This window comes from Drosophila kikkawai, chromosome 3R (genome assembly GCF_030179895.1).
Source record: "Drosophila kikkawai strain 14028-0561.14 chromosome 3R, DkikHiC1v2, whole genome shotgun sequence".
NCBI lineage: Eukaryota > Metazoa > Arthropoda > Insecta > Diptera > Drosophilidae > Drosophila > Drosophila kikkawai.
This window is the reverse complement of record NC_091731.1, coordinates 34,831,390-34,847,337: the sequence shown is the minus strand read 5'-3', so window position 1 is coordinate 34,847,337 and position 15,948 is coordinate 34,831,390. Positions and strand designations below refer to the sequence as shown.

Genomic DNA, 15,948 nt, shown 5'->3' with positions numbered 1-15,948 from the left:
GTGAAAATGGTGAAATTCTGTTTGTTTTGCGGCATGTTGTCAATCGCGCGAATTCCCTTTTAAAACTTTTGAACATTCATGGCAGAGAATTGAATTGTATTGTTAGGGTGGCGAAAGTTGTAAATAAATAAGTTGTAAATTTGCCTATTTAAGTGACGAAACAGAGGTAATAATAATTTTCTTTATTGCATTCTCCTTTCTTATTATTTATTGGTCCCGAAACGCTTACATATTGTTTTCCCCATATCCATCAAATAAAATAAATTTATTTCAAGCAACCGAAAGCACGTGGCAAGGATTTTTTCCTAGCCCAGGAGGGATTCCTTTCCTGTACTCTCATCTCCTTTAGCTACCTTTCTGCTTCCGTTTTGGTTATCCTTCCAACCAATCGCTTTGCTGCAATCGAAACTTTTTAGATTACCCTCGAAAAGGAGCACCCACAGAAATTTTATATGGAATTATATTGCATTTTTATTACCCTACCGCACATATACATATACATGTATGTATAAATTTTTGTCAAAGCAGCCGCCGGGCACGTAACATTTTAAAAAACAATTTTGGCTTGATACAATTTCTTGTATTATCACCAAAAATGTATGCAAACACAGGAAGGAGACAGGCAACAAAGAAAAACCCGCAAAAGGAAGGCCAAATGGCACCCGTACAACGGGGCGTATGGGCGATTTTATTTGCATGCGTGCTCCTCAACGGTCGCCCTGCGGCTGCTTATCACTTTATATGTGAGGATGTGTCTGTATTGTATTCGGGGAGAGGTAGGGAGGTGTGTATCTGTGTGTGTGTGTGGGATAAGGAATTGGGGGACTGTGACTGTGCTTTTGTCTTGAAAGCAATCAAAGGAGTAGTTCCGCATCACGTATACGCCACCGTGACAGGGGAAAACTCTAATAATATAATGGAAAACATTAATATAAATATTAAATTGATTTTTATTTTTATAGAATTTTTATTAGAATTTTCAATTAAAATTCCATAAAATATAAAAAGTATTTTTGTTAAAGATGCCTGTGTTCTTTTGATTGATAATATTTAGTTATTTTAAATTGATTCTTATATATAAATAAATTAATTTCATTATTCTCTAGAATGTAAATTATTACAAAACCATGAATTAAATTTCATTATTCTATAATTTCTTAAAATAACTTATTACTCCATATCTTAAACTAATAAAACAGGCCCTGACATGGCCTTATAAATTCTGGTGTTTTATATATATGCAAAATAATATATATTTACTCATGTAAGGCGAGGAGACAAAGCGACAGGGCTTTAAATAATGTCAGGCCATCTTATCGCATATCTGGAGAAGGAAATCCAGGGGGATGAGGATGCGTGTGTATATACAGCCTGAGGGGAAGTTGTTGTTTATTGTCTGACAAGGTGGCGCCTTTAATGCGTTTTCATGCCTTATTTAAAATGATTTTCAGTTTACCACTGAGGAAATTGCTTTCATTTATTGCCTTTTGTTTTTCACTTACACGAACGAAAAAGCGCTATCTTGGCACCTGTTGCTGCCCAGGTAAATAATGTTTGAGGTGACTTCATTTTGATGCTCAATTAAATGCGAAAAATTCCATAAAGGAAATCTTCGAGCCGCAGGAAAATTAAATTTTCCGCCAGAAAGCAAACGGTGAGGGAGATGCCACACAGTTAAAACTCAATATGTGCGAAGGGGCGAGACATTCAATTAATGGACTGGAATACATACACTCAGTTGAATTAGTGGCGAACGGCAAAAGACAAACATCAATGTGTGAGTGAGTGAGTGAGGATGACAGATGACAGAGGAACGAGGAACGAGAGAATGCGGCGGTGGCCAATTCCCCGAACTCAAAGGGAACCCAAAGCCCAAGAAAACCGCCCTCGAGGCTCTTGAAGACAAAAGCGTAAAAGGAAAAAGTTCAACAACTCAAAAGGAAGACCGGATTGGAAGGACAGGACTGGATGGGATGGCAGGACGGAAGAGCATGACAGCTCAGCATATTCTGAAATGGAAATGGGTATAGTACTCCTCGGTTCTTGGCAGGAATAAGAAATGGACACATACCAAGCAGTCATACATATGCAGATACAGGAAAGGTCGAAAGAATGGGGAGAATAGGGAAATGATTTCCAAGAATTGTTTACTGATAAGGGTTTAGAATAATATTATTTTTTTAATAATATAGATAACATAAGAAGAGATCCCTTTGCTTTTAAAATTATTAAAGTAAACAGTAAAGAGTTTAAAAATAATTAGAAAATAAAAAGGTTTAAGTTAAGTGATACTCTTTTGTCTGTAAATTCAGTTGTTCTTTTGATATAAGAGTGTTTCTTAACTAAACAATTAAACAATTCTTCAAATAAAATTTAAATATATATTTTTAAATAATTATTACAACCTTAACTATTTTTTCCACCTTTGCTGTTCCTGACTTAACATTTCAATAAGCAAAACTTCTGAGTGCAATGATGTTGCATAAGTTGGCGATTAGGAGAAGACAATCCAGATATACCAGAATACTTATACATAAACATCTATATATATATATATATAACAGCCCTGGAGAGGAATCAATGTCAGTGTGACGCCCTTTGATGTTGTGGGCGTGCCCGGAGGCGAAAGTAAACTGAATCTTATGTGTAATTGAATGTGTGTGCTGTGTGTGTGCTCAACTAAGCCGGCTAAGACGCCCTCGACTGTGTCATGGATTGTTTAGCATAAGTTGCCTCTACATCCCATTTTCTCCTCCTTTACCTCCAGCAAATCGCCTCCCCTCCACTCCGCTGGCTCTTTATGCAAATGGTCTGGCACTTTATTGCTTTTATTTATGTAATTTGTAGCATCTTCTTGTCATTTACCAAGACAAACATTTGCATTTTCCAACTTTAGTTCGAGTGGGAATTCCGCAAAATAGCGCAAAAGTTTGCGCTTGTTTTTTAATGGCATTTTCTGCGGGCAACTCAAAGGGATCTGCGGGATTTATTGTGGCAAAAGCCAAGCGAAAAGAATTTCAAATATTTTTGGGTCAAGTCAATTTATAGGCTTGCAATGCAGGCTGCAAAAATATGTTTTTAATTATGTATTTATTTTTTGTTGCTGCTACAATAAAACGATGTTTTAAAGCCTTTAGAAGGGTTTATTATTATTATTATATTTACTTTACTTTATTTAAATAAGTAATAATTTGTATACTAATATATTATTTTTCTTTTCTTTACAGGTAAGCTTTGCCATTTAAAAATACCCGCAATTTAAGTGAGTCTTTAAATTAAACTTGTACTTAATTTATTTAAAATAAATTTTCTCTGATATACTTAACTCCAAAAGTACTCACAGCATTTAAATGATATAAGAAAACTTTCTGCCAATTAGACGCCTCTTTTTTATATTGCCACACAGCCAAAATGGCCGCCGCAGACATATTTTTTGCTAGTCAGCAAAACTGTTTAAAATGGAGCAGACAAAGTAGCAACAAAAGGGGCAGGACCAAAAAGGATAACATTCGGTGATAGAAAGCAGAGGGCGAGACACTAAAAAAACGGAAAGGAACAGATGGCAGTCAGACAAAGTAGACTGGCAGGACCGGGACCGACCTCCCAGGGTTTTTATTGTTATAGAGGAGGGTGTGTCTCTGTGTGTGTGGTTGTGGGAGGGAGGGGGGTATGGGCGTGGATGTTATCCCTTTTTGTCGCCAAGCCTTTTGGCTCTTCCGTCTGTGAGTCCGGAATCTGAGACACAATCTGAAACAGAATCGCCGCCCCAATCTGAATCCGAGAACCTCCAGAGAGAGAGAGAGGCATCAATCACGTTTTTTTCACGGACTTCCACTTCATTTTTGTCGATTTCGTGGGCAATCAAGCGCAAATGCCCACGGTAAGCCTGAGTCCACCGTGCGAGGCGGATGCCTCCTCTCGTATTTATTAAGTCATGAAAGGGCGTGAAAACAATTCCGCTTTCACTCCCACTTCTCATCAACGATGATGATGATGATCATCATCATGGGTTTGGCCATTTTGCTGCATTTTTCAGCCAGGATCTGTGTAAATTTCCTTTGCTTTTATTTCCTTCTTAACCAATTTAATTTTCCGCATTTGATGTCCTATTTATGCTTCATTGAAACCGTTTTAACCGTGTTTGGGTCTGGGCTTCCTGGAAAATCAGGACACGGTTCTGTGGTTTATACAGTGGGGAGCAAAAATGATTCCACGATCAACGTTTTCATGTTTGAGCGCACATAAAAATTAAACGAATAAAGAAAATGACAAAAACTTTTTTTTTATTGAACACCTTGTTTATTGTTTACAATTAGGCATACGTAGCAAAATTATAGATGAAAAAATTAAATTGTTATAATTAAAAAACAAAAACAAGCGGCATGTACTCAGTTTTGCACCATCCGGTATTCGTTCATATTTTTTCTCTTCTTACTTATTTTATCAGCAATTGACCTGCAGATTTATTGTTAAATGCCTTTTGCATTTATTATTATTTGTCAGAATTCAGAAAATCACTCTCTTCCCCAAGTTTATAGTTGTTTGTTGCATTTGTAACCTAGTCGGTAACGATTTCCTGAAAAATTAAGCAGCTGTCTTATGATAAAAAAAATATTATTGTTTTCCTGACTAAAAGTAGGTGTTCGACACGCACTATTGATGAGAAGCTGAAAATTAATAAATATGTTGCAGAAAAGACACAATGTTTGTCCTTAAAGGAAGTTGGATGGTCACCGTCGCATTCTAACAGATGCTGACGCTCGACTTATGATGTCTAAAATAAGAAAAAATAGACTTTTAACGCCAAAATAAGCTTATACTGAAATAAGTAAAGGCGTAAGACGATGGATAGCTAGAAGAGCCCTAGGTAGGATTGGTTACGAGCCAGCAATGAAAAAAAACTAACCAGCTTTATCCGAGAAAAAGGTTAAGGCTCGGGTAAAATTCGATAAGGAACACAAGAACTGGACAACAGAAGACTGGAAACGTATTATCTGGTCGAAAGAATCTAAGTTTAATCGTTTTCAGTCGGATGGAAAACAGTATTGTTGGCGGAGACCTGGTGACAAGTTTCAAAGGCATCATGTGAAGCAAACAGTGAAACATGGAGGCGGCAACATAATGGCATGGGGCTGTTTCACGTTGGACAGTTGCTCAAAAATGAATGGATTATGAGAAAGGATGATTATTTGAATATTTTGCATACCCATCTTCCTAATTTTCTTGCCCAGTGTTCGAACCCAGAGCCGGAAATCAGTTTTTAGCTAGGTGGGGATCCCAAGCAAACAGCGGAAATAGTTAAAAAATGGCTCGGAAACCAAAATTTTAGGATGATGGAGGGACCAGCGCAAAGTCCCGACCTCAATCCGATTGAAAACCCATTGTCAATCATAAAACGACGGCTCGGGCAGTATCAATCAAGCCCATCCAACTTGGACGTTCTTTGGGGGCGTGTAGAATTAGAGTGGAATAATATTCCAAAAGGAATTGTCGAAAAATTAGTTGAGAGTATTCCAAAATGTATAAAAAATATCATAGAAATTAAGGGTCTCTGGGCAAAATATTTATAATGAATTTATTTTGAATATTTTCTTCAATGGTGCAAAACTGAGTACATGCTGCTTGTTTTTTAATTATAACAATTTAATTTCTTCATCTATAATTTTGCTACGTATGCCTAATTGTAAAAAATAAACAAGGTGTTCAATAAAAAAAAAGTTTTTGTCATTTACTTTATTCGTTTAATTTTTCTGTGCGCTCAAACATGAAAACGTTAATCATGGAATCATTTTTGCTCCCCACTGTATATATGTCTCAATGGCTACCTGCTACGATTTATTAATTTTCCAGGAAGGTATCAATGCCTCAACAAAGTAGCAATCCAAATAAATAATTACAACATTTGGACTCTGTGATTGGCATTTTTAATTAAAATCATTATTTTATATTTGGTAAGAGAGTTTTCCAATAATATTTTGAGGTTTTAAATGTAATTTCAACATTCCTTTTGAAAATATAAACTTTTACACAGAAGATTAGGCAAAACTGAAAGCCTTATTACTTGCAGCAGTTCTCTAAGGATATTGCAAGTTATATTTTCATTAAAATTCACGCCACTGAATATATATATTTCCTTGCAAAACTTCCACTCGTAAAATTATAGCCAGCAGAGGGAACAGAAGTCCAATTCGTGGCCCCGAAAAATTTCCGCAACATTTGCGCCCCCATGATGAAGGAACATTTTGCCAACTGACCGAAGGCATTTAAAGTTTTTCTTTTTGCATTTTCCAGTTTTCTCCTTTTGGTTTTTTGTATTTTTTTATGATTGTCACGACTTTTGCCCGGATCATCTGGCATGTCCATCAGAATGAGAGCCCGAGGCGAGGCTACGACTCTCATTAGTTGAACAACTGAATTTGCCAGGGGCAAAACTTTGCGGGAATCGGTAGGGGGACTATATATACAGATGGATGGATACATGCCTTGGCATTTCAATCACTAGAGGTTGAAGGGGAAAAGTTGTTCCTGCAGTCGAACGCATACTAAAAAGGCCACCAGCTAAAAAATATTGAGAGAGGGGAGAAAACAAGAACAACAACAAAAAAATTGAAGAAAAGAGGCAAAGTTGCGCCAAATTGAATTCTGTGCAGAAAAAAAAAGTTTTCCGGCGATGAGACAAATCTTTTAATTCAATTGGCACTGCGCTGAAAGCTCTGAACTTGCGTTAAATTATTGACATCTTGTTGTACTAGGCGTATACTTAATAATTTTCCATATTCCCGTCGTCTTTTTGGGCCTTTTTTCCTTCCGGAAAACGCAGATTTGCCTGCCAGTTGCAGCTGCTGCTGCTTTTGCTGCTGAAGCGAAACGGAAATGAGAAGTCATGGGGCATTTATCCCGGGATCCAGGATCTTTCTCTGTCCTCCGCCTCATCTTTGTGCTTTCGAGGAGGTTTCTGCTTTATTTTATTATTACGTTTTTTGTGCTTTTCTTTTATTTTTTTGGGTCCGGGTCGCTCCCACTCACATTTGCATATCAATTTGTTCGCATTCGTTTGTGCTTCGCTCGTCCTTGCCGGCATTTTCCTATTTCCCTATGCCATTGCATACTTTTGGGAGTCCTTGCCGAAGTGCATTTTCCCATTGTGTTGTGCGAACGAAACGTAATCAGGCAAAAATCTGTCTAGCTTTTAGTTTTGTCTTCGCTCTGGGAGTAGTTCTTACGGATTTTTCGGCTCTCAGGATTTTCAGGATACGGCGGGAGGATATTCTAATATTTTAGTGCCTTGTTTATTTGCCATTCGGTGTTCGGTGCTCTGTGCTTTGTTTGCTTATCGCTTCTGACAAATGGCATCTGGCTGGAGTGGGATTTGTGCTCGGTTCGGTTTTTATGGAGCCTCCAGTTGGCTCTCATCTAAATTTGTCTAATATTTATGACGCATAAATCTGCGGGGATTTAACAAAGATTAAGTGCGAATGTCGAGTCTTGATTAATGTCAACAATAACGGCTAGCAAAGTTTTTGTTTACTGCTTTTCGCTTAAAACCAACTTTATATATAGTATGCCTCTCTATAGGTAACAACTTTATTTTTTTCTGTCTCCCAATTAGTCTTCCCAATTTGAATGCAATATTTCAACCTCAACGCACATGAATAATAAAAAAACACCTGCGTTATTTTTACCAATTTACCAAAGCCAAATTGTCACCCAACAAAAATATAAATGTTTGTCAGCTGGAAAAGGGAATAAAAACTGCTGCGAAAGTCTCCAACTGCTAAATGGAAACTGTCGTTTGTTTTGACATTCCGCTAATAACTGAAAATTAGCGTTTCCGCAGTCACTGCAATTGCATCTGACAACAGAAATGGTAGAAAAAAGTGTGTTTTAATGGAAAAGGAAAATAATAATAAAAAAAATGTGCACGCAGCAATTGAGAAATAGTAGATGCTGTAAAAGGAAAAGTGTGGAATAAGCACTGGGAAAAATATTTGTGGATTTTGAAGTAGAAGTTACTAGGGACTTTTAAGCCTGTTTTAAAAAAATCCAAATCTATTCCTAATAATGTTACATTTTATAATAAAAACAATTTACACTGCATTTTATACCTAATAAATATCATTGCATACTTTTAGACACATTTTTAAAAGATTTATAAAGTTTCTACAGATTAAATTTAATAATTTTAATTTTGCCGCATTTCTTATTATTGTTAAATAATATATTATTAAATGAAGTAATTATGTCCAAACAATGTTTACTCTGTTTGTTGGTTAAAACCTTACCCGGTTTTATTTTTTACCCACTTCTGGTACAGTCTCCTCTACATAGTTACAGCTTGCGGCTTAGACAGCAGCAAAGCTGCATTTAAAAATTGTTTACTTGTGCAATTTAGCCACTTATAGTGGTTGCCTGATGTTGGGTTTTGCCCACAGAATTTTTGCATATGCATGAGCCACAGGATCTCCGGCAGGATAACTCGGCAATATGGCGACACTAAGCTCCGCACTCGAACAACACAATTGGCGCATTGAAGAGGAATTTGCGTGTTCGCTGAATCAGCATAAACACACAGAACCAAGGAGAGCAAAAAAAAAAAGGGCCAAATCCCTGCCACAGCCAGTGAGTGTGATTATGAAGCATTGTGCAAATATTAAACTGGCAAGCAGGCGGAGCAGGCTTACGGAGAACACTTAGCTGGCTAAGTCGACTGATATTCCCCTGAGCTGCTAACAAGCAATACCAGAAACTGGTCAACACTCACAGCAAAAACTATTTGTCATGCAAATGGCAAAGGGAAAACAAGCGAAAAACTTTTACCCAACAACAAGAAGTGGGAAATTGTTACAGGCGTAAACTTTCTAATTGTCTAAATTACATAGACACCGCACAAACTACAGACACAGCCACACGGCACACCTACGACCTAATGAATAGGGGCTCTGACAAAGGGGGTGCGTTTTTTGGGGGTGGATTTCAAGGGGTTTTCCACTGCGGCACTGTCTGTTTGTTTGTTGTTGTTGCGGCCAGCGGTGAAGAGCTTTGGCACAGCTTTGCAGCTTTTCGCTGTTAATTTTTATTGACACTGCCAGTTTGGTTTATTTTATTTTAGAGAAAGTCCCCTTGTTTATTCAATGTTTTGTTTTTTGGGGAATTTTCAAGGATTGTTTATAGGCCTTCTCTGAACTGCAGTGAAGTTTTTTGTGTACTTTTTTTATGACTTAATATGGTGCTTTATTTTTTATAATCAGAAATTTACTAGCAATTATTTAAAATTACCGACAAATTTCTATAAAATTCCCCAACCAATGTTATTTAAGCTTTTTCAATATAATAATAATTGATTTAAAATCGTGACTTGTACAGCATCAATTTTATCAAGCAATTCCCTTTAAATTATCCTAAAAAGGGTTCACAGCCTTGGCATGCATCCCGAGAAATGTTCTGCAAATTTTTTGGGGCGTGCAAAATATATTAGCGCATTGAAAACTTTTGTGTGCGAGTGTGCTTTTGCTTTGTGGGCCTGTCATTTGCCACTTTTGGCACATTTGTTGTGTGCGTGAACTCTCTATGTGGCTGTCTCTTTCGGTGGCCTTCGGACGCGCTGTGTAGCCGGCTCTCTCTATCTCCCAGGCGAGCACTTGGCATAATAATGAAAAATTAATCGGCAAAAATCCGCACAAAAAGCATCCATTGCATACATTTCGGCGCCGGGCTTAATTGAAATGACGACAATCGTCGAACAGGCGCCATGCCGCCCCAAAAAAAGGTGTAAGTGAGATGGGCGAAGGTAGTAAGCGACAGAGAAAGGTATATAAAGACAGAGAGAGAGAGCGAATAGACACGCATAAATTTTGCACAAACAAGGGAACAAGGTCCCTGAAAGTATGCAGCAAGTGGTGCATACTAATAACCTGCGTGATACAGGGGTAAAAATTCTATACAAATATTTACAACACTATGATTTTTTAAAACTTACAAAAATATACAAAATAATGTTAGAAAATTTTACATTGAAGAAAAACACAATTTTGTTACCTAGGAAATTTTTATTTATATTTATAGAGACATTTTTAGCACATTGGTGATTCTAGAAATTTGTCATCTATTTATTCATAATTTTTCTATTTAATTTAAAGATTTAATTAAAAACAAAAATCTTATATGCTTCTTATTAGTCAATTCCTCCTTTCTTGATCCTTAATTTCTCCAAGTGCTTCTCCCTGTTGTCGCCTGGTTCTGGTTTTTCGGTGGCACCATTGGCCCCGCGGGTAACTGACGCTTAAACCATCAGCAGCATTGGTTTGGTTCTCGCTACCACTGGCTTTGCCCCTATGGTTGCCCTACCATCGTCACCACCAGGCGATGACTCCATGTGGATTACTCGCCAGATTCCTACGGCTGTTCCCGCTGTTGCTCCCGTTTTTGTGTGTGTGCAACTGCAGTTGGCATCAAAAATTTCGTGCATATTAAGTTGTTGATTTGTTGATTTACACTTGGCTTCCTCACTTGCCAACTCTACGCAAAAATTTCCACCAAAAATGTCAACCACAAAAACCCTGATTTAGCCGGAGATGGTGACAATTTGTAATATGTTCTCATAACACCCACAATTTTCCGGGAAAATGGGGAAGCATTTGTTTAATTAAAATGAATTAGTGAGTATTTATGGCTCTGAATTTGGTATAAGTATCTTTTCTCAAGCTCATTAACTTACTTACAACAAAGGTTTCTTAAAAAGACTTACATTTTAGCAAAAGAAAACAAAAAACAGAAAATTCTTTAGTCATTTAAAATAAGTACTGAATGAGAAACATTTTCATTATCATTGTCAATGTTAATGCAGCCCGTCAAAGGTAACAAAATGCAGCAAAGAATGCCACTCGGCCCTACTCTCATTTCTTGTTTTCTGCCAACAAGGACTTCATCTCCTTTTTCTTCCATCTCCATCAGCTCCACAGTATCATCTTCACATTCGCCTCCATAACCATCATCATCATCAGCAGCATCATCATAATCGCTGGGCTGCTCACCTGTGCCGGTGTTGCATTACCCATCTGCATTTCCGCCAACTTGCAACTGTTGCAAGAAATTGCTGCTGCCACATCCTGTAGCAGGCACTGACTTTTCTGGATGGCTTAATAGCTTTTCCCGGGCACAAAGAGAGTTTCCCCTAGCGACTTGTTGAGTCCTGAGGAAGCTTACTAAATTTGCTGGAATCCGGAGGCAGTTCAGCTCGATTATTAAACTTAAGTTAAAAGCGGTTGGGAATTTATGGGTTAAGTTAGTGTATCTTAAAGAGGTTTTTGTTTGGTATAAATAGTAAAAAGTGCTGTTGTTACTAGGTAAAAATTTAATGATAAACTTTAGGGATGATTTTAGATATCTACTGAAATTAGTCTTTATAAAAATTTCTATTAATTGCTTGCTTAATCTCTCACCTTTTGAGGGTATTTCCACTTTCGACTTTCCTTTTTGTATAGTATGAATTGAGCAAAAAATAAGTCATAATTGTGCATTGTTTTATATGAGCAGCAAACTGAAGTTGGGGAGTTGAGTGAGTCTTTGAGTGGAGCACACTGCCGGAGAGTTGCCTCTTTCCACAGGCAACCCTTCCGCGCAAACCCTCCTCCCAATCCCTATTCTCGCAAACCCTTTCCCAGCCAGATTGCACTTGAGGTAGGTGCTGTTGTTTGCGGATGCCTTGAGGCGTCCTTTGTTTTGAATGAATTTTGAATGGACCTTTATTTTCGCATACTTTTAGGCGCTCGCCTCTTTTTTTCTGCCATCCGCCAGGTGCTTACATTAAGCGTTATTCAGACAGGTGAATGGATGGATGGATGGATGGATGGATGGATGGGGTGCTCCATCCACACCCTTTTTTCCACCTGAAAAGGTAATTTCGCAAATGCAACAGCGAAGAAAGGCTGGCGGGAACAATAGGGGAAGAGAAAAGCCCTTCCATCCACATGACACATGTTGGTGGGATACCCGTTCTTCCTTTCGGCCATCCTTGGTCGTTTATCTTTCGCTTGGGCCGCAGCAAGTGACCATGCAAAATCAATTAATGCCAGCGAAGCACTCAAATTGCATTGCACCAACCACAAGGCGTTTTCCCAGGCTTTCCTTCTCCGCAACCTCTCCCATTTTCCACGGCTTCACTTAATGCGCATTCTTGTTTGCACATTAAAAAGCAATCCGAGACTCAAGCCGAAACGAAATATGCATACCTTGGCTTGGGATAATGTATATATATATGGTACAGACACTCTATATACATGTATACGCACTCGTATCATGTGGCAGGCAAACAATGCGAAATAATTAAAATTCTTTTGGTCCGAAAAGCCCAAGAGAGCGTTATCCTGGCAGCCATTTCGGGGGATTCACCACCGCATGGAGGAGTAATAATAACATTACTTTCATCTCATTGTGTTGCTCAGGTAAATTTGTTCATCCGGCATAAGATTGATTGAGGCTCGAGATTTAAAGGTAATGGGCAAGGTAGACTTTTAATTAAATCTTATTGACTTTTCAGTAAATATGTGATTAAATATGAAAAGTGGATGTGAGAAATTGTAAACGCTGGTCACACCACTTTCAAATTTAATTTATGTCGAATATTTAATTAAATAGTTCACATAATCATACTTAATTATCTACTAGCAGGGCTTAAACTTTTTTTTTTAACTTTCACTACTTCTCCTACTTGTTAATTTGTTGAAAATAATCCTTTTCCGCTGATATCCTGTTTTTGATGTGACTGTACTTGCATATGTACTGATGGCTTTCTATGTCATCTCAACTTTTTTCCACAGTTTCCAATTTTTTTTTCCCACAACTAGCCAGGGACTGTACCTTTTTTTCTATCAGACATCTGGAACTGTACTTTTTTTTTGCTGGCAGGCATAAAGGTAAACCCATCAGCCTCTGTTGACTTGGCCAAGCCTAACACAACCTGACAGCTCTCCTGGCCAATCCCCGATGCAAATTCTCACACCATCAGCCTTAGCTGTCAAAGCCATTTTGGTGTGGCATGGCCTACTTGGTACAGTCACCGCAGTGCCAAATGGCAAATGGTAAAAGGCAAATGGTGGCGCCATGTATGCAACACCTTTTGTTTGGCGATCGTGTGCTAATACGCTGTGAAAAAGTGCACCTCCTCTGACGACTCTACTCTTTCACCTGACACTTGGCTTTCTTCAATTTTTTTCCCCCGCATTTTGTTTGGCCAGGTCCCTTTCCTTTCAGCCTTCTTTTTGGGCTTCAGCCGCTTTTCTGCGGGCGTTAACCGAGGCTGTTTTGTTGTTGACTTTGTGCTCCAGTTGCGGGTCGCGAAAAAAAAAAAACGGCCGAAGGGGGTGAGTGACTTAGTGGGCGGTTTAGTGGCGGCGAGTGCATATTTGCCTTTGTGCAACTATCATTAAACAAGCGAAGCCACCAGCAGAAAACTGCAGAGAAAACTACACACCAGGACCATCATACAAGCAAGGAGCTCACCTCAATCCACCACACGAAACACATTAAAAGCGAGGCCAAAAGTCAAATACCCACACACACTCTCTATTTCTCTTTTTCTCTCGCATAAACAAAGCAACAAAGGAGCTGGCGATGGTGTGTGTTACTCCTTTTTCTTGACTACACACAGAAAAATATTTCAATGCTCTCAGATATGTTAATATTTAATAACATTTCATTAGCACTACCACACTAACTGTATAGTGTGACCATGAATAGCGAAAAAAAGACAAAACTACGTAAATCAAACTTTATAGACATCTATATAGCCTTTTAATTTAACATTAAAGAAATATCTGAAAGGTTTCGCATCTGTTTATATAATGGTTACAAGGTTTTATAAAATATGTGACACAATATTTTGTATAACTACTTTTAGACCATATTTTTCCTTAGTGTAATGCTGCCTTTTGACTTTTCGCCTGCAGTTTTGTAGCCTTTTTAAGCTTCCAACTGCCGCAGCTTCATCTGCAGCTTCTTTTTTACAACAGGAGCAGCAGGAGAAGCAGCAGTTGCTTCCTTGGCTTAATGTGTTCTGCTGCGGCTTCCCCGGCATCCTAACATCCCAGCATTCAAGCATCCCAACAACCCGGCATTCCGGAGTCCTAGCCATGGCTTTTAGCCCTTTCAGTCCTGCATTTGACATGGCATTTTGCATAGAGCGGCGATCCACAGGAACTAACAACACTCGCAGGGCAAACAACCACAAAGGATGCCAAAGGATGGCAAAGCAGCAGCGAAGTGTCAGGCTGTTTGCCCAAAAAATGCCTCAAGGACTATTAAACCGATGCCTGGCATTGTCATCTCTCTATGCTCTGGTCTCTTATTTCCCTGTGTTTATTTTTTTTCTTCCTTTTTTTCTATCTCCATCCAGCTGCTTGTGGCTTAAGCAATTTAGGGATTTCTGTTGGGCATCTGAGTGATTTCTGATGGGTGTTGTGTGGACAGGTCGTGTTTGCTGAGTGAAAATAGATCAGTTTATGATGGAGAAAGCCTTGCGGATGTTATTCCGGTTTAGGTAAATTGCTCGGAATGCAAAAGGAAAGGCAACAAATGGCTCAAAGTGTTTAGCCTTTGGGCTAACACGACAAAAAAGGTGGGAAGTATAGGCAACAAAATATAAAAAGTGACCAGAATGTGGCCTTAAATTTAATTCGTTTGATAGTTGGGTGTATTTTTTCCGTTAAATTAACAAACAACTTATTAAAATATTAAATATACATGAAATAAGAAACCCCTGATAGAAATTGAGTGTTTTACTGTTTGTTGTTTCAAAGTTTAGCTACTGTGACCTAACTAGTTTCAGCACTTTATTTGTTGACAAGCGCCTTCGACCCCAAAGGCCATCGCTAGGGGCTCTTGGCTCTGTTAAATCTAAAGGGAAACAACGCTTCAATTTGTCTCAAGTTGTCAAGTCGCGAGTTGTTGGTGTTTCAACACACTGCCATTTTTCTCGCCCAGCAAAAGCAACTTTCATCAGCCAACTAGTGCTGACTTTGACACCGTTTTCCACTTTTCGTTAGCATGTGAGCGAGATGTTGCCAAGGAGACCAAGGCAAAGAAGGCTCACGGAAGGAGCAGAAGCAGGAGCAGGAGTATCCATCCCACCCACGCCTACGTTGACATGGCACTTATTTTCTTATTATTAAGTATACGCTTAGTGGGCCGGCGAAGGAGATGGCGATGTGCTGCAGCGGAAGTGCGCCAAGTAATGATTACTTTGTGTCTGCCACTGACAAATGCCGTCAGTCAAAGTCAGTCAGAGTCGAGGAGCATAAACGTAGGGACGCAGGACACTGTCAGCAGCAAAAGCAGCAGGAGCAACAGAAGGAGCAGAAGCAGGGGCAGAATCGGGGTGCTGACGACAACTCAATGCGGAAGGAAGTTTAAGCACAAAAGGTGCACAGTCAATGTAAAGGAGTCGCCGGTCGTCTGCTCCTCTTCCTTGTGCATTCATGTGCATTGGCTCTCGATGGGATCACAGAGGTGGAGTAGTATGTTGACAGTCTATTTCGTCGTCCCGAAAGTGAGCTGTAAAATGGAAGATAACTGTCAGATTTGAATGACTAAAATAGTTTTACTTTAAGTGTGTTTTATTTTTATATTGAAAACGAAAAGTACACCTAAAATAACCCACCCAACTTGACTAGTTTTTTATGGTCAATAAAACCCCTTGAGCAGATTACGAGAAATCACTCCATTCTGGCCGATTGATAGCCAGTCCCACGCAAAATTCAATTTCCTTTCCACTTAGCCATGATTACCATGGCCCGAACAGTGCACACCACCGGCTTCCGTCGCTGGCCGTCAAATCCGTCCAAACAACACATCACAACCCCTCCGACAATCCATCTCCTTGTGCTTGGCATTTCCGCTGTCACTCGCTTTAATTACGCTCCTCACTCTGCTGGCTCACTTTCTGGCCGAGTGACT

The 15,948-nt window shown here is 38.9% G+C and overlaps 1 protein-coding gene across 5 annotated transcripts in view; it reads left to right on the top strand.

Annotated features, from left to right (window-relative positions):
* The window catches only part of Fur1 (Furin 1), a 144,756-nt gene that overhangs the window by 70,872 nt on the left and 57,936 nt on the right, over window positions 1-15,948 (top strand). For 2 of the 5 annotated variants that reach the window (XM_070286664.1, XM_070286665.1), the window contains exon 3: window positions 3,228-3,262. The exons of the other annotated variants lie outside the window; for them this stretch is intronic. The gene's annotated coding sequence lies outside the window, so the exon portion shown is untranslated. The remainder of the gene's footprint in view (window positions 1-3,227; window positions 3,263-15,948) is intronic. 5 annotated transcript variants of the gene reach the window in all.